This window comes from Microcaecilia unicolor, chromosome 7 (genome assembly GCF_901765095.1).
Source record: "Microcaecilia unicolor chromosome 7, aMicUni1.1, whole genome shotgun sequence".
Lineage (NCBI taxonomy): Eukaryota > Metazoa > Chordata > Amphibia > Gymnophiona > Siphonopidae > Microcaecilia > Microcaecilia unicolor.
The window spans coordinates 240,726,329-240,754,242 of NC_044037.1; the positions used below are offsets into that span (position 1 = coordinate 240,726,329).

Consider the following 27,914-nt stretch of genomic DNA (forward strand, 5'->3'; position numbering starts at 1 on the left):
CAGACAGGTTTCTATTCGGTTTTTTCTTATATAAGAGCTCTTCTAGCTGTTATAAAGGAGGACAATTGGTCAGGATCAAAATATACATATTTCACTGACTGGTAGGAAATTAAACATTTGCATGGGTATTTAAGATAAAATGTTGCTCCCATTTGGAGCACCTCCTGTTTCATTTGCAAAAAAAATTTCTGTCGCCTTTGCGTTTCCCTCGCTAGATCTGGAAAAACACAGTTTGCAAACCACGAAAAGTTTTATCTTTCTTCTGAAAGAATTTTTTTAAAATCCAGATCTTGTCAGAGGGTAACGCTACTGTAGCCAACAAAGTAGTAGCTGTTATTTGCTCTGTATCTGACATTTCGAGCAAAGCTGAAACATCAAGTGGTTGATCATTTTGAATATTATTCCTTTGTTGATTGTCCAAAAACCCTCATAGGAATATAAAAGACCTGTGAAAAGGATGGTATATCTTTGTCTTCTATTTCTAATATTTCTTTAAAGTAATTTTTCAACATTTCTCTAGGTGAAATTAAAGGTTGTCGCGGGAAATTAATAAAACGGAGATTATTACTTCTAGAGGTGTTCTCCAACATTTCTGATTTTCTCCTCAAATTGATCAAATCTTTAAGCATTGTTGATTGCAAAGTCTGTGACTCTGAGGAGACTTTTTCCTGTTTCACCATGTCTTCTTTAACAGCTTTCACCTCATTTTCTATTTTTTTTTAATTTCCCATCTAACATCACAACTTCATTGGATATTTTTCTCATTTGGGGGCATAAAGTCTTCCCCATTTCTGCAATTAACAGCCACAGATTATCTAAAGTCACTTCTTGTGGTTTTTGAAAAAGTTTTGCAAATGCTAAAGCCTCACTCTCTTCCTGTGAAACATGTCTCTCACCTCCCAACATCTCTCTCGTCTCCTCCTGCATGTGAGACATCAGGGAGCTAGTTGTAAAAACTCCTATCTTCTCTGTTAAGGCTACAACTGCTTCCCGTCCATGCCCGCCCTGAAGCACATCGGTATTCAGGGCTGAGGACGCTGCCAACGGAGAGCTGCTTCCCACAGGCTGTGGGGGAGGGGCCCTTCTGTCGGGGCTCAGGGAGACTTCCAGTTCAGGGTTCAGCCCTAGGTCTCCTATCCCGGGCTGAACCAGCGAACCGCTCACCGACGACGTAACTGCCGAAATTTGAGCTCTCTGAAGGTAAGAATCAATCAAGCCTGATGAGACTAAAGATCTTTGCTGCTGGGATGCAGTAGCAGCTGCTCTGCCTCGTCTCTTCGGCATTCTCAGGAAATAACTTTAGTTTAAAGTGAAAACCACAGGAGCTCAGAAAAACAGGTCTGACTCAGTCAGCGGCCATCTTGGACTCTACCGGCACCTTTTGCTGTCTGGATGTCTCAACGCCACCCGAAATTAAACATGACCAAAACCGAGCTTCTCATTTTTCCCCCCAAACCCACCTCCCCACTCCCCCCATTTTCTATTTCTGTTGATGGCTCTCTCATTCTCCCTGTCTCCTCAGCTCGAAACCTTGGGGTCATCTTTGACTCTTCTCTCTCCTTCTCTGCTCATATCCAGCAGATTGCCAAGACCTGTCGTTTCTTTCTTTACAACATCCATAAAATCCGCCCCTTTCTTTCCGAGCACTCTACCAAAACCCTCATCCACACCCTTGTCACCTCTCGTTTAGACTACTGCAATCTGCTTCTTGCTAGCCTCCCACTTAGTCACCTCTCCCCTCTCCAATCGGTTCAAAACTCTGCTGCCCGTCTCGTCTTCCGCCAGGGTCGCTTTACTCATACTACCCCTCTCCTCAAGTCTCTTCACTGGTTCCCTATCCGTTTTTGCATCCTGTTCAAACTTCTTCTACTAACCTATAAATGTACTCACTCTGCTGCTCCCCAGTATCTCTCCACACTCGTCCTTCCCTACACCCCTTCCCATGCACTCCGCTCCATGGATAAATCCTTCTTATCTGTTCCCTTCTCCACTACTGCCAACTCCAGACTTCACGCCTTCTGTCTCGCTGCACCCTATGCCTGGAATAAACTTCCTGAGCCCCTACGTCTTGCCCCATCCTTGGCCACCTTTAAATCTAGACTGAAAGCCCACCTCTTTAACATTGCTTTTGACTCGTAACCACTTGTAACCACTCTCCTCCACCTACCCTCCTCTCCTCCTTCCTGTACACATTAAATGATTTGATTACTTTATTTTTTGTCTATTAGATTGTAAGCTCTTTGAGCAGGGACTGTCTTTCTTCTATGTTTGTGCAGCGCTTTGTACGCCTTGTACCGCTATAGAAATGCTAAATAGTAGTAGTAGTCTTGTCCCTTTCACTTTTTCTGGTAATATTGGAACCCTTATTGAGCAAGCTTTGGAACAATACAGAGACTACAAGTCGGTTCACACAGGGGACTGTGAGTAAGCTTTGTGTTTGATTTTATGGATGAGCTTTGGGTGCACATTATAGACCCGGAGAATTTGTTGTGTGCACCTCTGCTACAGAAGTTATCTTCTTCTCATTGTATTTTAAACATATTCCATTCTTTTCTATTATACAATCCAGCTCAAGAAACTGCTATTTGAACTGTTTATTTTGTAACCAAGGTTCTGAATTCTGGTCATCTTAAACCTTCTTGGGAGGGAAACTGTGTTAAACTCCTATCCCTAAATCTATAGCTACCAATTTTAGGCCAATATTCCTTTTTTCACTAAACTACTTGAGTTGCTGGTAGAGGCTCAACTAACCAAATAGCTGGTGGATCATATCTGTCTGCACCCCTCTCAGTTTGATAAGTAAAGTCTCAGTACTATGAGAGCTCTGAAACCCACTTAGGTATCTGCTGCTAAAACAGTTTGAAGTTAAGGAGGGTAAATAGGGCTCCTGCAATTTGATATCTCTGCCACCTTCAACATTGTAGATCACTCTTTACTGTTTGAGAAACTGAGTGAATTGGGAATTTCAGGATTAGCTTTTAATGAATTTCTGATCAAAATGCCTGTCATGAAAAATGTGAAACAACATTTTGCCTGGCAGCCACCCTGTAGAGTTTCTGAGCAATTCCTGAGTGCCTAATCCCCAGCAGCATGAATAACACTGGATTTTTAGACTGAATACACCTGAACCTTTGGGTTTGAATGCTGCAATTGAATGGAAAGCTTTTTTATGATCCTGTTGTTCCTCCAATCAGACTTAACTCGATGACGTTCTGGGTGATGACTGGATGTTTAAAAACGATATATTTATAGGATGTTGGACCACCATATTTGTGGATCCAACTTGGATAGCTTTACGTACATCTCTGAGCACAGTGAGTTTTGACACTATTTTTAATATATTATATTGTTATGTGAATGCATTGGTTTTTTTCTTTTTAAAATTTATTAAGTTTATAACTATAATTCACAAGTATACACTTGCTTAAGAAACACGGAGGCATATATAGGAATAAAGGAAATGTCAATTATACAAAAATAATTAAACCCTTTCTTACACCACAAAAAAAGTGACTTATCAATGAATAATTAGGAGATTAGAATAAGAAAACACTACAAAGGCAGGCCATAGATCAAGCTACATATCCACATTTCTATCTAAATGCCATCAGATTATACATTACCACTGGTGATCTTTTTAACATCCAGAAATACCACTGGTGATCTTTTTAATATCCAGAAATGTCCTTAAGTGTTGAAGTTCCCAAAAAAACATACTTCACTCCTAAATAATAAATTAAAATTTACAGTGATATAACAAAAGGAACAAGGCACCGAACGCTCGAGTCTCTATTCGCATTGCTAGAAATAACTTTCTCCTATCTTGAGCAGACTTAGCTACATCAGGATAGATCCTAACCTTCTATCCACAGAACAAGGCCGTGAATCAAAAATATAACCGCACAGTGTTTAAATCTTGTTCAAAAACAAAAGATGCCAAAAGTGTCCCTCAATCAGTCACCTGAGAAAGAGAAGACTTCAAAATAGCTGACAAATTATTTATGTCCACATCACATCTTCTTGTTGAAATGGATCTGGAGCCACAGAAACCCCAGGAACATTCCCAGTTTGTCTCACTGGAGCAGGATTACAATAGACCTTATTCAAAAGTGGAATAGAAGCTGAGGAATATTTCAAAATTCCAATGAAGTATTTTTTAAAGAATTCTACGGGGGATAATTCAAAACCCAGAGACTTAACCTCTAGTTGAAATTTTCAACATGTTCCAGTTTCCTAAGTATAAACAAGTAATCATAGAAGCAACAGATGTTTTAAGTTCTTTAATGTCTCCTTCAGTCTGCTGAGCTGATTTTAGATATTCCTGCTTATTTAATTCCAAAGAAGTGGAAAGGTCATCTACTTTGCTCACCAACATCTCTGTATCATATGCAGATTTTGCCATAGTCACTGAAAGTGTCTGAAGGTTTTTCCAAATGCTATCCAGGGTCACCACCAATTCTCTCAAGGGAGCTACATCCAAATTAGCTCCCTGTTCATGCAATTCAGCATTCGCCTCATCTGGCCTAGTACCACCAACAGAGACCCTACCACCACGTCTTCCGAAGGAAGGGAGAGCTCAGCAAAGGCCCGATTACCAGCAGGACACGGCGGAGAGATGACCAACAGAGGAGATAAAAGAGATGTTACTTTCCCAAGATTGCAGAAGCTCGTCCGACTGCACTCACCATGGGGTTTTCAACTCCGGTTCCAGGTGGAATGTGCATGGCAAACTAGTCAAGTGTCAACTGTGCTGGGGAAGAAGTGCAGGTTGGTGGCAGTTGCAACCTCACCACCCCCTTCCTTTTGGAATGCGGCATACTTTCAGAGGTATCAAGATTAGAAAGAAACAAATTTTCCAGCAGACGCCGATCAGAAAATCTCTGTGAAGTGCTCAATCTGCCAATCTTGACATGCCCTCTTTCGTAAAGCCTGTATTGTGTATTTATATACTATATAGTTTCTAATAAAATGCCCTGGCTAATATTAGAAAACTATGGGGGTTTTGAAGTCTAAAGTGGGCTATTAATGGAGGCATCATTTCTCTTCTCCACCTCCCCTCCCTGTGATGACCACCATTTCTCTCCTCCACTCTCCCCCCCCCCCCCCTCCACCCTCCAGCGACAACTGATCTCTCTTCTTACCTCTCCTCCTAGTTATGGTGCTGGGCTGGTGTGGGGCCTTGAGGATCTGTGCATACTCAAGGCCCATCACCTCAGCACCAGAACCGTGAGAAAAGGTAAGAAGACAAATCGGATTATTTGGGGAGAGGGTGGAGGGTGGAGAGCAATGATTACTGCATTTTTTTGGGGGGGGGGGGGGGAGAGGGAGAGCTGTTATTGGAGGAATCTAACTTTGGCTTTTAAGAAAAAAATGTATAGGGCTTTTCAATAATGAAGGGGGGGGGGCATTATTAGAAACAATACAGTATATTTTCATTGCTAAACATATATTCCCCCAGTGAAGTTATGATGAAACAAGGGCCCTTGTTAGAAATATGCGATTTTCTGCAGAGATTTAATTTTAGATTTTAAGCAGTAATGAGAAGCAGTCAAAATAAATTATATATACATAGATTAGGTTTTATGTATATACTTTATTTTTACCATCTACTCCTTTATATATATTTTTCAGCTATATACTTCCGTCAGTAGATTTCACTGCAGAATTGAACACAATACTCTAGGTGCGATCGCACCATGGATCGATACAGTGGCATTATAATATCCTCATTTTTGTTTTCCATACCTTTCCTAATAATACCTAATATTCTATTTGCTTTCTTAGCCGCAGCAGCACACTGAGCAGAAGATTTCAACATATCATCAATAATGACTCCCAGGTCCCTTTCTCATTCCGTGACTCCTAACGCTGAACCTTACGTGACTTAGTGTGAAGGATCTCTCCGCTCCTCTCAGAAAAACTCTGGCCTCCAGCCCAAGTTTTCTATATTATATTACACTTAGGTACAACTCCCTGTAATCCTCCAGGTGTACCCTCCGACCTGAGGTACGTCAGCAGTACTATTCCAGCACAGCTCCCGAGATATCCGTCTGGGAAATTATCCCAGCGGTTTCAAGAATGCAATCCCCAAAACAGTTTAGAAAACAATAGTTTTTAATAATGCAGTTCTAAAAGCAAAGCAGTTCAGGAATCTCCACAGCTTCAAAAATGCAGTTCATAAACCCGCAGGACATGAATCTCAGCAGTCCCAATGATGCAATTCAAAATAAGTAATTCCAAAAGCAAAAAACGTTCCACAAAGAAAAACAAGCAGTTCAAAGAAAACAAGCACTTCCAAACAGGCAGTTCAAACAAGCAGTTTAGAAATCCCATCAGCAGTTCAGAGGCAGAGGGCTCCCAGGGGTCCCCTCCCTCTTCTGGCCAGCTCTATTTCCTGGCTTCCTCCCACTTGACCCCTTCACTTCCTGGCTCCTCCATAATAACCACTGACTTCCCTTGTTTACCAAGACCCCGCACTAAGCAGTTACCTGCTGTTTGAGCCTTTTACCTTTGGATCTTGCCAGAACTGCAGTCTCCATTGGCTCCTCTTGCCTCACTTCCTCCTCCTTTTCTTCCCCCTTCCATTCCATGGGCTCCTCATCCCACCCATTCTCCAGCTGATCCTCCTACCCCTGATTAGTTCTGCTTAGAGGCTCCCCCTCCATTCCTGGCCTCCCGACCGTGTCTTGGGTTTCACCTTTACCTGCCTTTCCCTTGGGCTCCACCGGGGGCTGCTGGGATAAGAAGTCTTTGATCCTGTTGTAAGACCTCCTCAAGGGCTGCTGGGAATCGTAGTTTTTACCCTGCCTCCAGCCCTCTGGGGAAAATGATCTATGTCTTCTCCTGACATATGGAGCTCCTTGAGCTAAGAATCTGGGTTGTCCCCCCCTGTGGGTCTTATCTTCTCCTCCACCAGTACCCCCCCCCCCCCACTCTCTTTTCCCTTATCCCCTTCTTCACAGTAGCTATAGTTTGGGTTCCTCTTTCCCACATGCATCACTTTGCACTTGCTCACATTAAACGTCAACATTTAGACGCCCAGTCTCCTAGTCTCGCAAGATCTTCCTGCAACTTTTCACAATCTTCCCACGATTTGACGGCCTTAAACAACTTTGTGTCATCAGCAAATTTGATAACCTCGCTAGTTACTGCGACCTCCAGGTCATTTATGAAAATGTTAAAAAGCAACAGTCTCAGCACAGATCCCTGAGGGACCCCACTAACTACCCTTCTCCATTGCGAATAGTGACCATTTAACCCTACTCTCTGTTTCCTATCTTTCAACCAGTTTTTAATCCACAACAATACACTACCTCTGATCCCATGACTCTCCAATTTCCTCTGGAGCCTTTCATGAGGGACTCTGTCAAACGCTTTCTGAAAATCCAGATACACAATAAACACCGGCTCACCTTTGTCGAAGGACCGACTGACGATCTTCCATTGCTGCAATATGGATAGGAGTGAGAAGTTGGAACCACTCGTCATTGGAAAGAGCAAACAGCCCCATTGCTTCAAGAATGTTAAGCGATTTCCTGTGTCATACCAAGGCTAATGCAAATTCATGGATGACTGGGGGAATTTGGAAGAAGTGGATAAAGAAGTTAGACACTAGAATGCGGGCACAAAAGCGTCAGATTTTGTTGCTTTGTGATAATTGTGCTGCACACATTGATGATGTCAGGCTGTCTAACGTCAAGGTGGTCTTCCTGCCACCAAACACTACCTCTCTGATCCAATCTATGGATCAGGGCATAACAGCCAATTTCAAACAACATTATCAGGCTCTTGTGCTACGTCGTCTGATGAGCGTTATGGATGACCAGACTGGCAAGGATAAATGAGCTGTTGAACTGGCTCGTAATCTATCACTGTTGAATTCCTTACATATGCAGAAAGAAACCTGGAATCATGTTACACAGGCAACCATTGTGAACTGCTACAAGCGGGCAAGCTTTCTTAGGGATGTGGAGAGGGACGAAACAGATACAGCTGTTGCAAACGCGTCAGATGAACAGGCTACTGACATCCCAGACGGTGTTACTGAAGAGGAGTTTCATCACTACGTAGCTGTTGATTACGATCTACAAACAGCTGATGACAGCACTGATGTCCAGATATGCGCCTAAACGCAGGCAACGGCTGATGATGAAACAAATGATGAAATGAGCAGCGAGACATGCTGACGAAATTCAACAACCTCCTGTCACTTTTGCAAGAGCACTGGAGAGTCTCAACACCGTGCGGGCCTATCTGGAGGCCACTGGATGGGAAAATTAGGTTCTTACTTTGGTAATTTTCTTTTCTTTAGTCATAGCAGATGAATCCATTACGAGTGGGTTGTGTCCCATCAACCAGCAGGGGGAGATAGAGAGCACTGAAAAACCATAGTGCCTCATGGCCAGCTAGCTCCATCTGCCTCTTCAGTATTTGAAGCTTCCAAAGCAGTGTTACACCGCAAAGCATAACAACATGAACTTTCCTCACAGCGGATGAACACCCCAAAACTGGAGCTATAATTCAAAGGAGGGAATGAACTCATCCTCCTGTAACTGAACAGAAATCCTGAAGACTGTTTTCCAACTTCTCCCAATGAGGGAACATATCTACAGGAAAAACTGAACATAAAAGTAACATGAATCGCATAATGAACCACTGAGGGAGGGCTCATGGATTCATCTGCTATGACTAAAGGAAAGAAAATTACCAAGGTAAGAACCTAATTTTCCCTTCCTTGTCATCAAGCAGATGAATCCATTACGAGTGGGATGTATCAAAGCAATCCCTAGATAAGGTGGGAACAAGCCAAACCATGCCCCAGCACTTGTGCTCCAAAATGCGCGTCTCTCCTGGAAGCCACATCCAGCCTGTAATGTCGGGCAAACGAGAGCTTAGAAGCCCAAGTAGCTGCACTACATATCTCTTGAAGAGAGAGTGCTCCAGTTTCAGCCCAAGAAGAGGAAATCGCTCGTGGAATGTGCCTTAAAGGCTTCCGGTAGAGGCCGGCCAGATAGCAGATATGCTGAAAAGATAGCTTCTTTGAGCCCACGGACTATAGTAGCCTTCGACGCTGGAGACCCTCTGCGCGGACCCGACAAAAGAACAAAAAGATGGTCAGAGGTCCTGAAGGCATTTGACATGCGCAGATATTGCAACAGAGCCCTTCGCACATCCAGAAGGTGCAACTGCCCATAGGCTTCTGGAAACTCCTCTTTAGAAAACGAGAGCAGGAAAACAGGCTGGTTTAGGAGAAATGCTGAAACCACCTTAGGCATGAAGGAAGGCACCGTACGTACCATTACTCCGGACTCTGAGAAATACAGAAATGGGTCTCGACAGGATAGCACCTGGAGCTCAGATACCCGTCTCACCGATGTCACGGCCACCAAAAAGACTGTCTTTAAGGTCACATCCTTCTTCGAAGCTCGCCTAAGCGGCTCGAAGGGCGAACACTGAAGGGCCTTTAAAATTAACCCCAGGTTCCAGGCCGGACACGGAGCCCGCACGGGAAACCGTGTCACATCCGGGCAAGCAGCCAGAGAGAGGCCAGGGACCTTCCCTCGAAAACATGCTAAGACTGTCACTTGAACACGCAGGGAATTATAGGCCAAGCCTTTTTGTAAACCATCCTGCAAAAAGTCAAGTATCGGCGAGACAGAAGCCTGCATGGGTGTAATCGCTTTAGAAGCACACCAAGCCTCAAATTGGCGCCAAATCCTGGCATAAGCCACGGAAGTGAAACGCCTGCGGGCCTTAGGAGAGTGGAAATGACTTTACGGAAATATCCATTGTCTCTCATTTGCGCCCTCTCAATAGCCATACCGTAAGACCAAAGCGGCAGGCGTCCTCCATGGTCACCGGGCCCTGTGACAACAGGTTCAGTACCAGAGGTAACGGCAGGGGATCCTCTACCAGCATCCGCCGGAGGTCCGCATACCACGGCCTCCTGGGCCAATCTGGAGCAATGAGATCCACCTCTCCTTGGTGGAGCCAAATCCACAGGAGTACTCGCCCTATCAAGGGCCAAGGAGGGAACACATACAGGAGGCCCTGAGGCCAGGGTTGAGCCAAGGCATCCAACCCTGCCGAGCGAGGATCTCTCCATCTGCTGTAGAAGCACGGGACTTTGGCATTTGTGCTTGACGCCATAAGATCCATTACGGGCTTTCCCCATTTCGCACATATCTGCAGGAATACTTCATCTGCAAGTTCCCACTCTACTGGGTCGACCTGATTCCTGCTCAGATAATCGGCTTGCACGTTGCTCTGACCTGCAATATGAGCTGCTGACAGAAACTGCAGATGAAGCTCGGCCCAGTGGCAAATCTGCGTGGCCTGCGCTGCTAGTGAGTGCCTCCTTGGCGATTTATGTAGGCCACTGTTGTCGTGTTGTCCGACAGAATTCTGACAGCCTCCTTCCAGGGTCAATTGAAAGGCCAGAAGCGCCTGGAAAATCGCTTTGAACTCCAAGCGATTGATGGACCACTCCGACTCCTCGGGTGTCCAAAGACCCTGGGCATGCCTCACCGCGGAAGGATCATCTGGATCCGGTGGCAATCCTGCACCTTCTTCTGGCTCTCCAGACCACGAAGGCCTGACAGACCCCTCAGAGTCCTCACATCCCAACCACGGGGGGGGGGGGGGGGGGGGGGAAGGTGGTGCGCAACTCTCTGAAGGGGAATCCACCCTTCTGCGCTTGTCTTGCAGCCATCTGTCGGGGAAAACGCGCCTGACGGTAATCCAAGTCCAGACTCCACTGGAGGGGATACAGAAAGCAGGGCCGCAGAGGAACCCCTGCGGAAGAGCTCTTTTTAACATGTATGCATTATGCAGCAATAAAACAAATTCAGGGGAAAATGGCTCACCCTGGCCTCCTGGTTCCAGTCCGGGGGAAACAACTCTTTTATTAGCCTCTACATGAGGCGCCCCTCCAGGCTCAAACCCCTCCGCCTCAGCGGGGTTCGCGCCATGCTGTTCCAAAATGGCGCCCGCTGCCAGCTCCACGGAGCGGGAAGGAACATCGCTCGCCATGCTCGGGCCGGCTCTACTGTCTGACAAGCACGCCTTACAGAGCCCCGCTGCAGATTTGCACTTGCCACAAACGGAACAGCGCTTTACTCTCTCAGCAGCCATCGCCGAAAGCGGCGGAAATTCAAAATGGCGGATTCGCGCCAAAATCGTCCCGAACGCGGGCCCTCCCCGGAGGAGCTACAAAATGCTCTTACCTCACCAGACCGAGTCTCCAAGCTCCGGTCACGCTGCACAATTAGAAGAAAACCTCTTTTCTGGGATCGCAGCACCAAAGCGCGATGCGACTTTTTTTCTATTTATCCAATTAAATTGCTTGGTGTGATTCTTGTGAATGCTAATCACATTGTGTTTATATATCTCTTTATCTTGCATTTCAATCCCGGACCAGTGCTGTAAAAAGGATAAGTAGGTAGATCACATGACTCTTTATCTTTTGGCTTTTTTTCTATTTATCCAATTAAATTGCTTGGTGTGATTCTTGTGAATGCTAATCACATTGTTTTTTTATATATATATTTTTTTGATGTTTTTCTTCTCTGGCTTCCACTGAAAAATTTTTCTTTGTCTTCTACAGACCATTTTCAAGATCTCATCTGTAGATCTTTGGAATCTTTTATCGGCATTTTGAGATTCCCTTGATGTGTTATATTTAATTTCAATTTGATAGATAAGGTTAGTTTTTTTCATTCAATTTTCACCCCCATGTATGTATATTTTGATTTGTTTATCCCTTATAAAGTTCTTTCAACATATTGTTTGGCATATACGTATACATGTATAGTTTTTATTGGTTTTATATTTATAGAATTTCATTATTTGATAATTTATATATGTTCCTCTTTTAGTATAATTTTTGTTGCATATTGTTAATATTTATTTTTATATGCTTAATTTATTTATTTACTGTTTTGTTTATGTCTATAGACTCCTGATGTAGGCCATTCGGCCGAAACACAACGTTGTGTCGAGTCAATTTTAATGTGTTATTGTTATATTAATATTTGTTTGAAGATTATTAAATTTTGTTTTTTAAGTAAAGATTATTTGGTTCCATTCTTTGGATAGCCTGGCTTATTTTCCCACCTTTTAGGTCTTCTTGAGGTGGGGGTAGTTTGCCTATGACTCTGGTACTCTTTAACACTGCCTTAAGCAGCTTCTTCTCAGCCTTGTGGAGAGGAAATGACTTACTAGGCCTCCATAAGTCTTCTAAAATGGGATTACCCTCCACTGCTTCTTTGGCTTGCATCTCTGTCATCTGCCTGGATTGGCCGCTGTCATGGACAGGATGCTGGGCTCCATGGACCCTTGGTCTTTTCCCAGTGTGGCATTACTTATGTACTTATGATAACAGATGTCAGCTTTTGAAATTAAAAAAAGTTAAATCTGGAAGACTTGCACCCATCTAACAGACTCTCAAAAAGGGGGGGGGGGGGGGTCTCACATTATCTTCACCAACATTCAGTTCTCTTCCAAGGCAGAGGAGGGAATGGAACCCTGGCCATTACTGAGTCTTGAAGACAATAGCGCAGGGGTGTTTTGGAACCCTGACTTTCACAATATGGGACTCCCAAACATCACCCCCCTCAAGTGTCTGATGCAGCTGCTCCACTGCTCATGCAGGCAATTGCAGAAAAGCCAAGGCCTTCTGCACACAGCCTGTTATGTCCTTTATTAATTGGGGCTCCAACAATGTACATGGTCTCAGACTCGGGGTTCCTGCTGTGCCAAATTATTCTGTAACACTAGAACACACTTCCCTAAGGCAACAAGCCCCCTCTAAGGTATGGGAAAGATTTGGCCAGGAGCCAACATGGCTATGGTTCTCACCCGCAAGAAATAAAAACCAAGGAGATCGTGAGAAAAAATGATTGGGCTGATATCTGATCAAATCCTGGAGCCCTGCAACACAGAAATCACTCTCTGCACCACTGTGTCCCTATTGCAGGCAGGACAGAACAAGTGTGCTACGCTGCAGATGTACTGAGTCCCACATACAGATAACTACCCCACCCCAGCAAAACAAATCCTGTCTCCTTCCTGCCCCTGCACTCACTGGTACGCCTGACCGCATCCACCTCCAGAACTTCCAAGATTCCAACCAGAGAGAGAGAGATCACTGCCAGTTCCCTCCTCAGTTTGTTCCCTCTTTTTTTTGTTTGGAGGAGAGGGCTAAATGTACTTTATTAAGGCAGAGACTGTTATGGGAATCAGGGGCAAGAGGGAGGAGAAAAGGAAGAGGGAAGGGGAAAACACAGAAGAGACCAACCCATTGGGCCACCCTTACTGGACCTTCAGGGCCCACACCGTCACAAAAGTACCTGGCCCACCAGGACTGTGACCCATAGGTCTTAGTCCTGAAAGGGACTGCCCTTCAGCTCAATTAGGGCAAAGATCCATAGACTGATCACTAAGAGCAGGCTTCATCATCTACAAGCTCAACCTTGGTCACAGGTCAGAACCTGAGTCCAGGGATCCAGATGTCAGAAGATCCTGCTGCACCAATCCAAATTGCAATCATCCTCCAGAAGCAGAGAATACTGGCAAGTTCCAGGGATGCACCAAAGCTTATACTGGTGATGTCATCACTTGAAATCAGTTTTCTCTGCCTCAAATCTGGTTCTGGATGGGACAACCCACTTGTCTGGACTGGTCTAGAAGGGTAAGTAAGCAGAATTAAATTCAGAAGATTTTATAAAGATCCCAACGTAAGTCCATAATCAAAAAGTACAAACCTATTTAAAAAAAAAAAAAAAAAGACTGTATTGGGGAAAATGCAGTAGGAGAGAAAGGAAGTAATCTAAGAAGAAGATCAAAATAAAAACAATGTAAACATCTATCTGCACAATCCAGTCAACGCTGATGATTTAAAGGTAGTCATTTCTTCTTCATTTTTTTTGCCAATTTCTTTGAAACAACCCTTTGATATGTAGGCAAAGATTCAATAAATTATAATCTAAATTAGTCTGATGTTTGTAATCATACATGTGTTTTGAGCACTTCTTGCTACTGCCATCCAGATTTAGTCTTTCAACAGAAAAAAAGCCTCACAAAAAGAAAGAAAATCTGCTGCTATCTCAGAATACAAATGTGCTTTCAATTATATATTTCTAAAGTACGCTTTTGCTTAAAGAACACATATGTTCTTTACTTGAAAGAAAAATCATAATACCCATGGACGGCATCCAATATTCTTGTCTACCACTAGACTGGTAGAATGCAGCATTGTCTGACAATTACAAAACTAAAGCTACCAGACACCCAAAGTGTCAAATCTGTACCAATATCCTTCTTAACGACAGTGAGTGATGAAACAATTGCTATCACGTTCTGCTTTCTATACAAATATAATGATGGTATGCACCAGAGTTCATTGCTATCTTACTACAGCAATGATATGATGCCAATTGCCACAGTGGTCACAGGAGAATTAAAATAGGAATTCAACATGTACTGCCCTAGACCCAGATGCTACATCAGCACTTCTCAACTTCTGGATCACGACATACAAGTGAATCATGGCAGATTTGTGAATCTAAACATGAAACCTCATTAGAGAAACCAAGATTTTAAAAACCACAAAACCACAGTCTGTTGCCATTTTCTAAACTTAAAGAAGCACTTTTTAATTGCATAATATAGATATTTTTTCTAGGGAAGTACATTTTAAATGGAGTCCCTGAATTAAAAACAGAGAAATGTAAAATATAGAATATGCTTTCAAACAGAAGGCAGCAACAGTTAGTGACATTTTCAGAACTCCCACAATGAATATTCCAATAGGTTACTATGCACCAGGTATGCTAGGTAGTTTTCCTCATTATGGGGTAGATTCAAGAAAGAGCACCAAAAATTGTGTGTGCTAAGTGCCAATTATATAACAGCAACTGCACACAAAACTGCCATTATAAATTACAGCGTAAGTTGGCATGCAAATGCCCTAACTTTAGGTATGTGCACATGCACCACGTCAAAGGGCTGGTGTAAATGCTCTAACTTAAAGCTGGCAGTTGTGCATGCAAGTCATAGTATTCATAAACTTGTGCATGCAACTGCAAGGCACATCCCCTTTGTACTTGTGCACTACAGCATTTAGGTGCTAAGTTTATAGAACAGCGCCTAAGTGCAGTTGCATACTTAACTACAAACTACTGCCAAGTAATGCCCCTTAAGGGTTATTATTGGTACTTAAGGCCAACTGGCACCTAATATAGTGGCCCTTTTACAGAGCGGCGGTAAGCCCAGCACGGGCTTACCTCTTGCTCTTCCAGGATTACTGCCAGCCCAATGCAGTCACCGGTGGTAGTCCCACCCCAAGTGCATGTTACTCCCAGGGGAAAAAGAAAACCCTTGGAAATGGCTTGCTTGACGGTAACCCAGCGGGAATTGAGCATCACCACGTGCTGCCCGTTACCCCGGGAGCCCTTATTGCCACCTCAATGGGTGGCAGTAAGAGCTCACTGCCGCATGACCATGCGGTAAGAATTCTCTTACTGCATGGCCATGTGTGTCTGGGAGCTTTTTACCTGCTGCGGTAAAATGGGCCCTGGTGCACAGAAAAAACAGCCCCCGCCACTAGCGCACAGCCCTTTTTCCCACATCTTGGTAAAAGAACCCCTAAACAATTAAGTTAGGCATACAACTGGCACTATTCTAAAACTTGCACCTAAAAGTTCAGCAATAGAAATTTGGACGCGTGACTTTATAAAATCCAGAGGTATGTGCATATGGGGGAAGTGGTTAATATGTATGGCCTTTCATTACTTCTGAAATGTTGCAGTCAGCTTTCTTCAAAGTATGCCTCCTGCATAACTGAAACCCTTTTCCTCCAAACAAAATGAAAAAAGGAGCCATTTCAACTGGCACATCACTCGCTTGAGCTCTGTTTATTGCATAATAGGGATGTTCTCAAAGTGCTTTTTAAAAGAACTGCACACTGACATGATGAGAAAGTAACTCTAAGCTATTCACGAATGTATTAATAATAAAAAAAAAAGCTTCACGTGGAACTTGTTTGTTGACCCTTATCTCTAAATTTAATACGATTTTAAAAAGTAATATTTAAGTTGACCTTGCTAACTAGAGTCTGATGATTCTGGGAACACTAATGCCAAAGTCTGGTCTGACTGGAAGCACCTGCGACTCTTTCTTATGTTTTCCTGATACTCATAGGCTGTAAAAGATACACCGACAACATAAGCCCAAAAAAAAGTCATCAATTGGAATAGTGGCTTTGGATATATTCCTTAGCTCACTAATGAGCTTCAGTTTGGTTCATGAGTGCTGCAAACCAGTGGCGTAGCCACAGGTGGGCCAGGGCCCACCCATTTAGGGCTCAGGCCCCATCCAACAGTAGCACGCGTTTAGTGGTAGCTGGTGGGGATCCCAAGCTCGGCCAGCTGAAGACTTCCCCCTGATGGTAACGAAAACGCTACTCTCCATGATACTGGCACCTGAGCATGCTCATTTTTCTGCGCATACCTGCTGCAGACTGCCAAGGTGGAAAGAAGCGTTTTCCCACCAGCTGAGATATTTTTTGTGTGGTGGTTGGGGGGGGGGGCCAAGAACACTTGGTGCCCACCCACTTCTTGCCTAGGCCCACCCAAAATCTGTTGTCTGGCTACGCCCCTGCTGCAAACAAGCGTGGTTTTCTAGTCAGGTTATATACAAATGAACCTGATTCCTGGCTTGAATAAAATGTTTACAAGTACTGCTAATACTACTCACCCTTTATCAATACTATAAAATTCAGGGGAGAAATTTTAATAATTTAAAAAGATCTGATATACCATCCTTTTTACAAGTCAAAGTGGTTTACAATTTAAAAAAATTAAAAAAAAAAGAGCCAAAAAACAAAAAAGAAAAAGAAAGTCATCAAATTACAGGACAGTAACAGCCTCCCCAAATACACTCATAGCACTCTCACTCTCAGCATCCACAGGTCCCTGGCTGAATCCTTCATCCAGAGGCCAGTTAACCTAAAAATTTCTGAAAGAAATAATTTTTCAACTTTGCTTTAAACTGATTAAAAGATACTTCCCCTCCGAATATCCCCCGAGAATTAGTTCCATAAAAAGAACACACCAAAAAATTGTGCTCCCCCATGTGGAAGTCAAGCAGCACCAGGGAGCCCCAATAATGCAGCATGAGTAGACCTTGAACCTTGTAAAGAAGCACAGAGCCTCACCAATTCAGACAAACTAGGAATCCCTGAAAATTCTTATATTTTTTAGCGCCTGGTTTCTTTTTATGGTTTCAGACTCTGCTCCTGGCTTGGAGATACCACTACTTCATCACAACTGCTCCTCCTTTTGAGCCTTGCCTAGGTCTTCCAACTAGGCTCATCCTTAACCCAGTGGCTGTTGCGCTTCCTCACTTTCTCAGCTCTGCAACCTCACCTAGCGATAGTCAAACTATGGTTGATTTTAATCCTTTAGTGTCCAATGTTCCCATCAATCTGTTCCCATATGGCTTATTATGGAAACATTGGACATTAAAGGGTTAATGCTGGAAAAACACCAAGGGCCCTATTTACTAAGGTGAGCTAGCGTTTTTAGTGCGTGCTAAAAACTAGCACACACTAACCATGTAGACGCCCATAGGAATATTATGGGCATCTACACAGCATGAGCTAACGCACCTCTAGCACGACTTAGTAAACAGGACCCCAAATGCCACTATTAAAAATTGGATTCAGCAGACTGTCCAAAGTGTCAACAGGCAGCTGCGAACCTTACACACATTTTGGTCCTGTGCAAGAGCTCAGGACTTTTGGAGAAGGATTTTGAACTATTTGTCAGACGTCTTGAGTAAAACTATCCTGCTGAGACCTAAAGTTCAATTGTTTCTCAATTTTGTTCCACTGGGTACCAGGAAAAGGATTAACATCCTTTTGCATAAAGAGTTTCTTTTTTGGCAAGGAAATGTGTAAGAACTGGAGACAACAGCACTCACCATCTGTGACTGAATGGAAAAATGAAGTGTATCAGCTGAGATGGGAAAGACTTGATATGAAACAACGATCTCCTAGAGCTTGGGACACCTTTCAGCAAATAGAGGGCTTCTTTTACAAAGCCACGCTAGCAATTCCCATGTGGCAAATGAGAGGAAGCCCATATGAATTGAATAGGCTTTCTCTCATTTGCAACACCAAGAATCAGTAGCGCAGCTTTGTAAAACAGGCCCATAGAGAATGGAGCTATCTGTTAAATTTGTGGCATTACAGCACTGAGGTAGGTGGATTTTGTACAGGTGGGTGGGGGATTTCTTGTTGGTATCTGAGACCACTGTGAAGAAACAATGCAGTGTATCTTGGGTCTGCATTTCTGTTTCTTGGCAAATGGGAGGGGAATTGAAAATGTACCACATTTCATGCTTGTTGTATTGGTTTCTTGCATGTTGGTCAGCAGTTCTTAATAAAAATGTTTAAAACAAATAATAAAGTATTTCCATGTAACTTCATTGAGTGTCATCTAGTCTTAGTACTTTTTTTTTCCAAAAAGATTAGCTTCTACTCATTCTACACCACTCAGGATTTTGTAGACCTCAATCATATCCCCCTTGAGCCATCTCTTTTCCAAGCTAAAGAGCCCTAACCTCTTTAGCCTTTCCTCATATGAGAGGAGTTCCATTCTATTTATCATTTTAAATACAGCAACCAGAACTGAACACAATACTTTAGGTGAGGTCGTACCATTGAGCAATACAGAGGCATTATAGTATACTAAGTCTTATTTATCATCTCTTTCCTAATAATTTCTAGCATCCTGTTACACTTTTTTAGCCACCGCCGCACACTGGGCAGAAGATTTCATTGTATTATTATCTACGACGACACCTAGATTTTTTTCTTGGGTGCTGCCACCCAAAGTGGACCCTAGCATCAGATAACTATGATTCAGATTATTCTTCCCAATATGCATCACTTTGCATTTGTCCACATTAAATTTCATCTCCATTTGGATGGCCAGTCTTCCAATTTCCTAAGGTCTTGCAGCAAGTTTTCACAATCCATATGTGTTTTAACAACTTTGAATAGTTTTGCATCATCTGCAAATTTAATCACCTCACTTGTCGTTCCGATTTCCAGATCATTTATAAATATGTTAAATAGCACAGATCCCACTACAGATCCCTGCGACACTTCTCTATTCACTCTCTTCTGTTGAGATCAATGGCCATTTTACCCTACCCTTTTTTTCTATCCAATAACCAATTCCTAATCCACAACAGAACGTTGTCTCCTATCCCATGACTTAATTTTCTCAGCAGTCTCTTTTGAGGAAGTCAAAAGCTTTGTGAACTACCTAAGAAGGGGCAAATGCCTGTGTGAAGAGCCAGGCTTTCATGGCAGATTTGAATTTTTTAAACGATAATTCAGAACAGACGATAAGGAGGAGAGAATTCCAAAAGAAAGGGGCAGCGAAGAATGAATGGTGTCAGGAAAATTCAAGTTGAGCAAGTTTGGGGCTACGGAGGATCAGGTGATGAACATTTATGAATCGGACACGAGAAGGGGAATAAGGAATTAAAAGAGTAGCCAAATCGTGAGGGAGTCCGACCCTATAAACTTTAAAGTTGAACATGAGGCATTTAAAAATTACTCGCTGCTCGAGAGTGAGCCAATTGTGTTTTTGAAGTAACGGGGAAATGTGATATTTCTTTGCATGACAATAATAATCTAATTGCAATTGACTGCAGTTTCTTTAAATTGGCACGAGTGCTGCCTAAATATACAATATTATAGTAATCTAATCTGGTGACTAGTAGTGACAGAATAAGGGCATGAAATATATTGTGATCGAAATATTGAACTGCCTGCCAAAGAAACCGGTCTTGCAGAAATTGGATATCTGAGGAGAGGAAGAGTTGAGAGTCAAGAGTGATTCCTAAGTAGCGGAAGGAGTCTACAGGCAATATAGGGGTTCCAAAAAGGTTCAAGGTAATAGCAGGGAAGGGGAGTCCTGCAGCAAACCAACAAGCAACTGTCTTTGTTTGTTCCAGACTAATTCATGCTCAGAAAGCCACTCTGAAACCAAGTTTAAACAGTCTTGAAGGGGGCCAATAAATGGACTGTGTGGGTTAGTAGGAAAAAAGGAGGAGGATGTAGTCTGCGCAGAAATGAAAGGAGATAACCAGATGATTGTATAAATGTAGCAAGGGGACTGATAGATTAAATAAAAGTGGCAAGAGAACTGATTCCTGAGGAAACCCTCTCCCCCCAAGTCAGAGGATGCCCGGGGGGGGGGGGGGGGGGGGGGAGGGGGAGCAGTTTATGTAGGATGAGCAAGTGCATACGAACGATTAAACCAAGCAAAAAGTATTGTCATTAACTGACTCTTCAGGCTAGAAAAGTTGGCCATAATAATGTGTAAAATTAAAAAAATGTGACCTTATATTTGAAACCATTACTAATCGATGGTGATCATCCTAAAGAGTTGCTACAATCTTGTGTTGTTTATGGAATTTCAACATTTGGTCAAAAAAATATCCAGATTTATTGCTAGCTGCATACTTTGAAATTTTGTTTAGAGTATTTTATATGTCATCCACTATATAAAATTTTAGTTCTGCTTTACAGAGCCAGAATGCACATACAGTACACTGATTTATAACTATGGGGAAAATAAACATCACATAAAGAGTATTTAGCTTCCTTAAGGGTATTACATGAAGAAGAATTTCTGTAAAAAAAAGAATGGAAAACAATAGGATTTTCTGGAGGTTCAGCTTTATTTGCTTATTTGGGGGTTTTTGACCGATGATTTTAGTTGTTGAGTCTGTTTTGACATCAAAATTCGATTTTGTTTGGCTTCTGAGGTCTTTTTCCTCAAAACACTTGAAGATAGAATTTGAAATTTTTATATATTTTCACATTTTTGTTTTATATAAATATAAAAAGAAGAATAAAAATATGAGTCTAGGTGAGTTTGATCCACGCAGTGTCCAGATTCTTTCATGGTCTGCAGTCTCTTGACAATAGCATGGATGTAGGGACACTGCGTGGCTCAAACTCACTGACAGTTGCACAGTCCCAAAGCAAAATAGAACAACTACTTCAGAGACAGTTCCAGCAGCAAGCTTAAAAAAATGGACAGGGTGTACATATTAAGTAAAGAGTCAAGGAGATGTCACAAGTCCCAGCGCCTTAAGCTTAAAAAAATGGACAGGGTGAACATATTAAGTAAAGAGTCAAGGAGATGTCACAAGTCCCAGCGCCTTAAGCTTAAAAAAATGGACAGGGTGAACATATTAAGCAAAGAGTCAAGGAGATGTCAAGTCCCAGCGCCTTACAGGGAAGAACACTGTACTACACAGAAATTATTAAACAGAGAAATCAGCCAAAATTACCAAATGCTTCTGTGAATAGATGTGTCTTTAGACCTTTCCTGAACTTTGCAGATTCAACTCAGTTTGTATTGTGAGCAGAAGGACATTCCAGGCCTGAGGATCAGCTGTAGGAAACACTGTGCCCCCACACGCTGGCCCTAGATAATTGTTAATAAGATGGTACCTCTAAAAGGACCTGCTGTAATAAAATGAGCATACAGAACAATACTGAGTCATGGCTCCATTAAGATGTCTAAACAAAAACACAGAGATGAGATTAAAAAGAAGAAAAAAGGCAAAATAAAAGGATTGAAAACAATTTTTTTTTAACACCAAAGAATTTTTGCTGATGCTAAGTTTTCTAAAATACTTTCCATCCTTGTCACATCTCCAGTCACCAGCTGATTGGCTGTCAATAGAAATGTGCCGTAAGCTTCTCTCCAAATTTTTACTAAGGTGGGCTGAAAAGTGGCCTGCGGTAGTGTAGATGCATGTTTTGAGTGCTTGCAGATCCATTTTTCAGCGTGCCTGCAAAAAATGCCTTTTTTAAAAATGTTACCGAAAATGGATATACGGCAAAATAAAAATTGGCGCGTCCATTTTGGGTCTGAGACCTTACCACCAGCCATTGACATAGCGGTAAGGTCTCATGCGTTAACCTGACGGTAATGACCTGCGAGTGTAACGGACACGCGCCACAAATAAAATTATAAGAACCACATGGTAGCCGGGCAGTAACGCCAAATTGGCGTGCATTGGGCACGCGTAGATGCTTAGTAAAAAGAGCCCCTAAGAGCAATAGTGCACTGAGCAGTTGTGAGCGTACAATGCACTTGAAGCCTTTCCTACTCCTCCTCCACCACCACAGGTTTCCTTTCAGTACACTAACCTGATGAAAGGAGAATAGCATTCAAAAACTAGTCACAAACGAATTAAGTTAGGAACACAGAACATGACAGCAGATACGGACCATATGGCTCATCTCGTTTGCCCATCTACACCACCTGCTCAGCTGTACAATCCTCTCCTCTCCCTCAAAAATACAGAAACTGTAGACAACTTGTTTATTACCCTTTATTTCTTAATGGTACTAATATACTATGAGCCAGGAGGGCTCAGTGGCAGTAATGCCATTTGGAAATATAGGTTCAATCCATGAAGACAACTTCTGCTCTTTTTGCTGGTTAGATCAGGAGTGCTGTGGAAGCAGTGTTCACAGATTACTGACTTAGGAAGAGAGAAATCAGGCATTGTACAAGAGTGACACTCAGCAGCCAGACTCATGGTATAGGCACACAACAGACTGTGACCCCTAGCTAAGGGTTGTTGCTGTAACGAGAAGGAGCAGTGATGATGGTGATAGAAATTAAAAAACTAAGAAAACCTCCTACACAGCTGCCAATAAAGGGTCATCCTGCCATGTCCCAATAGACGCTGGCTATAACTGAACTGTAAATGGCCAAACCAGTGAATAAACAGTAGCCCACACTATTTTCTAGGGAACCATTCACAATAATGCTACATTTATTTTATTGGGATTTATTAATTGCCTTTATGAAGAAAATCACCCAATAGGTACCGCTCAACACAATTTTGATAACAGCATAACCATAGTAAAATGACCAAATATAAGCATAAATACAATCAATCACGGAGATGGCAAATTGAATCCTAGTAATGGCACTCACATAATACAGTATCAGAAATATAAATATTTAACAGTAGTAAAATATTCATAACAGAAATATGATAATTGTGAGCAGAATACAAATATTATAAAATAGGAAGAATGGAAGAACATTAATGTAACATAGATATGATACTTACAAAGTCAGCACAATATAAATGAAACACCTTAATAGGAATGCATTCAAACAAACATAGATGCTGTGCCAACACTGCATGTTCAAAAAAATGAAGTGCAGATGAGATATATAAATAAAACAAGATGGCAGGTACAAAGTCAATGGCATAAATAGATGGGTAAGTAATATGAAGGCAAATTATATGTACAGTTAAATAAGATATGAGGAACTGGTCTAAACTACAGAGCGTGCAACAAGTTAGTCCAGATGTGGAGTAAGTGGATAGTTGTTTGTCACATCTATTACAGGCTTGAGAGAACAGCCAGGCTTTCGCCTACTTCCTAAAGTAGAGATAGTCTTGAGTTCAGCATAGCCCTTCTGGGAGTGTGTTCCAGATTGTGGGTGCTATAACTGAGAAGGATCACTGGCAGGTATCACATAGTGCAATTTCTAGTGCTGGGCAGACTTATACGGTCTGTGCCCTGAAGAGCACAGGTACAAATCAAAGTAGGGTATACACAAAAGTAGCACATGTGAGTTGTCTTGTTGGGCAGACTGGATGGACCGTGCGGGTCTTTTTCTGCCGTCATCTACTATGTTACTATGATAAGAGTAGAGAGGAAACAAGGGGTAGGACATGGGTCAATTTATATCCTATGACTAAGCAAACTGTTGATACTCCAGTACATTTTTGACTAGAAACTAGACATGACCAGGGAGCTTTTATGAGTGAAAAGCATATCTAACATCAACGCCCAACTGGGTATACTGTTGATGTCTATTGCTACCTACCTAGAAATGTAGACATAAACAGAGTCATTGAAGTAACTTATTTATTTAGGTATGCAGTTCATGCCTTTTTCTATAGCAAATTACATTCTGGTATGAAGTAATGTAAGCGAAATATAATGCCCCAAAGAGCATCCATATGACGGAATGCAAATTATTTTCAATGTCAAAGAAGTCTATATGCCACTAAACAACGCACATCTTGAAATAACTGCTTCCATAAAATAGATATGTTCCAAAATGAAAAACAAGTGGGAGGCAGCTGCCACAGAGCCTGCATGTCTCTCTCCCCCTCCCTCCCCCCCCACTTCCCATCCTCCTCCACTCCCCTCTTCTCCCCCACTCCATCCCTCTTCCTCCCCTCTCTTATCCTCCCCCACTCCCCCATCCTCCTCCACTCCCTTTCCCCCTATCCTATCCTCATCCACTCCCTCGCCCCCCACTCCCCCATCTTCCTCTCCCCCTCCATTGCCCTCTCTCTCTCCCCTTCCCTCCATGCTGTCCCTCCCCCACCTGCCTACCCTCCCTCCCCTTCCCTCTTTCTCCTCCACCTGCATACCCTCCCTCCTCCTCTCTCATTCCTGTTTTCTCTCTCCTCCCCTCACCTAACCCCTCTCTCCTTCCCCTCCCCATCTGTCTCTCCCCCTCCTCTCCATCTCTCCCCTTCTTCCCTCTCTCCCATCCCTCCCTCTTCTTGCTCCTCCCTTCTTTCCCTCTCCTTCTCTGTCACCCCTCCCCAATTTTCTCTATCCCCTCCCTGTTCCCCTGTCAATCTCTTCCCTTCCTCTCCCACTTCTGTCACTCTCCCCTCCCCACCATCCCATGCCCTCTCTCTCCTTCCCCTCCCCCATTCTGTCTCATACCCTCCTCCTCTCTCTCTTCCCCCCCCCCCTTCTCTGTCTCCACCCCCCCCCCCCCCTCTCTCTCTCTCCCAGATTTGCCAACTGCGTTGTTTTCCCACAGGATTGGATACTTTTTTTTTTAGTTGACTGTGGGCACTTTTCACCAGTCACAGGTTGAAACTTTTTGGGCGGATCTGGAGCAGTCTAGCACCATGCAGTCCAACCAATAGATGTGAGGTAGATGGTGAGGTCATCAGCTGATGACTCACCATCAGATTACTCTGTACTCTGGAACAAGGTCTAAAGTTGCCAATTCTGCGGTAAAACCGCAAAATTGTGCTATTTCCCACTCCTCCCTGCAGCTTTTTTTTGAACACCCATGGATCGCGGCTTTTTGGGCTATTTTTGGCCTCTGTGCTCCGACCATGGTGGCTGCACGAACGGAGTGGAGGGAAGGCGAATGCGAGGCCCGAGACAGGCCACAGGAGACACGTCGGCTCTGGTGGCAGGTCCCCTCCTGATCTGCTCTCAAAGTCAAAGAGCAGTTCATCAGGAGAAGGGGCCACCCGCAGCCACCACCAGAGAGGAGGACAGAAGCAGAAGACAGGACAGCAGCACAGTGAGTGAGTCCAGGGGGAGGGAGCACAGCTATGAGCTGGAGCTGCTGCATCTACTTTGTCATGCTTTACTGTTGATAGAATTTTTATTTAATCTCACTTATATTTTCAAACAGGTCAGCATATGTAGCATACAGTTGTACACAGAGAAAGTATAGTAAGGGAATAACTTTTCATAGGTAGAGTAGTAATTTGTTATAAATTGTAATCAGTGTGTCATTTGGAGGGGCCTGTTAAAGGAACACCCTAGAATGTGCTATATCGTGAAGAGATTTTTTTTTCTTCTGGTAAAAGGCCACTAAAACGGACATCATGTTATGAGAATCAAGTGCTCAACATTCAGAGTTTCTATGTAATTTATTTACATATTTATAACATTTGCATCCCACATTAAACATGATTTAGGTAGAAACCTGGGAACATGTAAAATCTTTTTTTTTCCAGTGCCTAGATCAAAAGAGAGATGGTTTGTGGTGGAAATCTGCTCCTTTGATGGATGGATGGCTTATGAATTTGTACTAATTATGATTATGATGTTACTGCTGATTATGCTAATTCTGCTGATGCCAATTATGATTCTGCTGATGACTCCGATTACCTCATTAATATTAACTTTAATATTCATATTGACCTTGGCGAGGGCACAAGCTCTGTGGCTTTTCAACAACACTGGTGACGGGCGGGCACAGGTTGCTCATTTTCATGCAGGGCTTTCTTCAGCTGGCCAGCTGGTCAGTTGGACCCCTTCCCCTCTTGGTCAGACCCCCTCCTGCTCTGACTCCCTCCCCTCTTCAGGTAGCTGTTTTGCGCTAATTTTGGTAGCAGATTGGGGTGGGAAGTTTTCCAACATCAGGCAACTCTGCTTTCTCTCTCTCTCCTCCTGGTCCTGAAACTTCACAATTGCATACTATACACATCACTCACACCACAGAACTTTGAAAGACCCCCCCTAACCCAACAGTGTACATGCACATACAGCACAACCAGTGTGTAACCAGAATGGAGAAGGAGTGGCCTTGTGGTTAGAGCACCAGTCTTGCAATCCAGAGGTGGCCAGCTCAAATCCCACTGCTTCTCCTTCTGATCTTGGGCGAGTCACTTAAACCTCCATTGCCTCTGGTACGGACTTTGATTGTGAGCCCTCCTGGGACAGAGAAATATCCAGAGTGCCTGACTATTCTCACCTTGAGCTACTACTGAAAAAGGTGTGAGCAAAATCTAAATAAATAATAATAATAAATAAACACCACATATTGTAAGAACCCATAGTAATGTGTACACTACCTAGAGAGCGGGTCACAGCCGCACCTACACAGGCCAAGTAAAATTCCTGACAAAATGGCTCACATTTATACAAAGCCGAGGCCGCAGTAAAGCATTTACCCGAACCCCGCAAACAAGAGGGAAGACCCTACGGCTCACTCATTGACTCACAGCTACTAGCGACCAAGTCACCACCACAGCCAAACACCATAAAAGCTCCTTTAACACTCTCATACCTGAGTCGCTCCCGGCTTCTAAAGCAGCAGTGAATCAGCTCGATTTCATTCAAAGGCTGCACCGCTGCCTGCTTCCGGAAGTATTTGCCGTGTCACGGTCGCATCTACTTCCGTGGTGATGATGACTGCATAACGGCTCAGAAGAGCAGAGGGCGGGTAGATTACGATAGGGAGGATGTTGATGTTTGGGGGATTGATTCTGGGAAGTAAGGTGATATTTATGCTGCTGTTGGGACTGTAAAGGGCTAGTCGGATTAGTGTTGCTTGCTTGTTGTTCTCATCATTCCACCCGTTCGGGGGATCACTAGGGACGTTAATAAGGTCGAGAGAAATGACGGACGAGCTATCCTGTTCGGCGCTTTGTGGAGGAAAACCTATGTTCATGTTTGGATGCTAAATTGATATCATTGTGTATCGTGGTATTTGTAGCCTGCTCTTTGCTTTGAAATTAGCATTTTAGTTAACAAAATACATAAATGCTAGGGGTATGAAAGAGCAAAGGGCTGTTCTGAATTCCTTCACAGACTAGATTTCATAGCCCCACTCGAAGTGAGGCTTCTTGTGAGTTTCTGGTTAGCATGGAAAACCCAGATGATAATTAAGAGGTTACGCTATTGCATTATGAGGGGCCTTAGTTTTCTGCCTGTTTCTCCTTCCTAGTACTAGTACTACTACTACTACTATAAATCACTTCTATAGCAGCTTTTGAGTCAGCATCTGCTTGCCTCTGGCCCAGGTGATTTTCTCTCTTCTGTCTTTCTGATTGTTCTCTGTCCTATTAACAAGTGGCGCTCTTTTCTCTTTCAAGGAGGGATGGTGTAAATATTATCTTGTACTTTCCACTTATACATGTGTAAATTAAGGAATTTTATCATCTAAAGTGAAAGTTATGTGGTTTTCATTTATACACATAAGGATGCCACTTAGGTGCATAAAATGACAAAAAGAGCTCAGGATTTATTCCACCAGCTATGCAAGTTCTGAGGCTGTATTAATAGTCTTGAT

The 27,914-nt window shown here is 43.1% G+C and overlaps 1 protein-coding gene across 2 annotated transcripts in view; it reads right to left on the reverse strand.

Moving 5' to 3' along the window:
* Positions 1 to 27,009, reverse strand: part of PSMD14 (proteasome 26S subunit, non-ATPase 14) — a 217,560-nt gene extending 190,551 nt beyond the window's left edge. For both annotated transcript variants that reach the window (XR_003942874.1, XM_030210102.1), the window contains exon 1: positions 26,910 to 27,009. The gene's annotated coding sequence lies outside the window, so the exon portion shown is untranslated. The remainder of the gene's footprint in view (positions 1 to 26,909) is intronic.
* Positions 27,010 to 27,914: the final 905 nt, after the last annotated feature.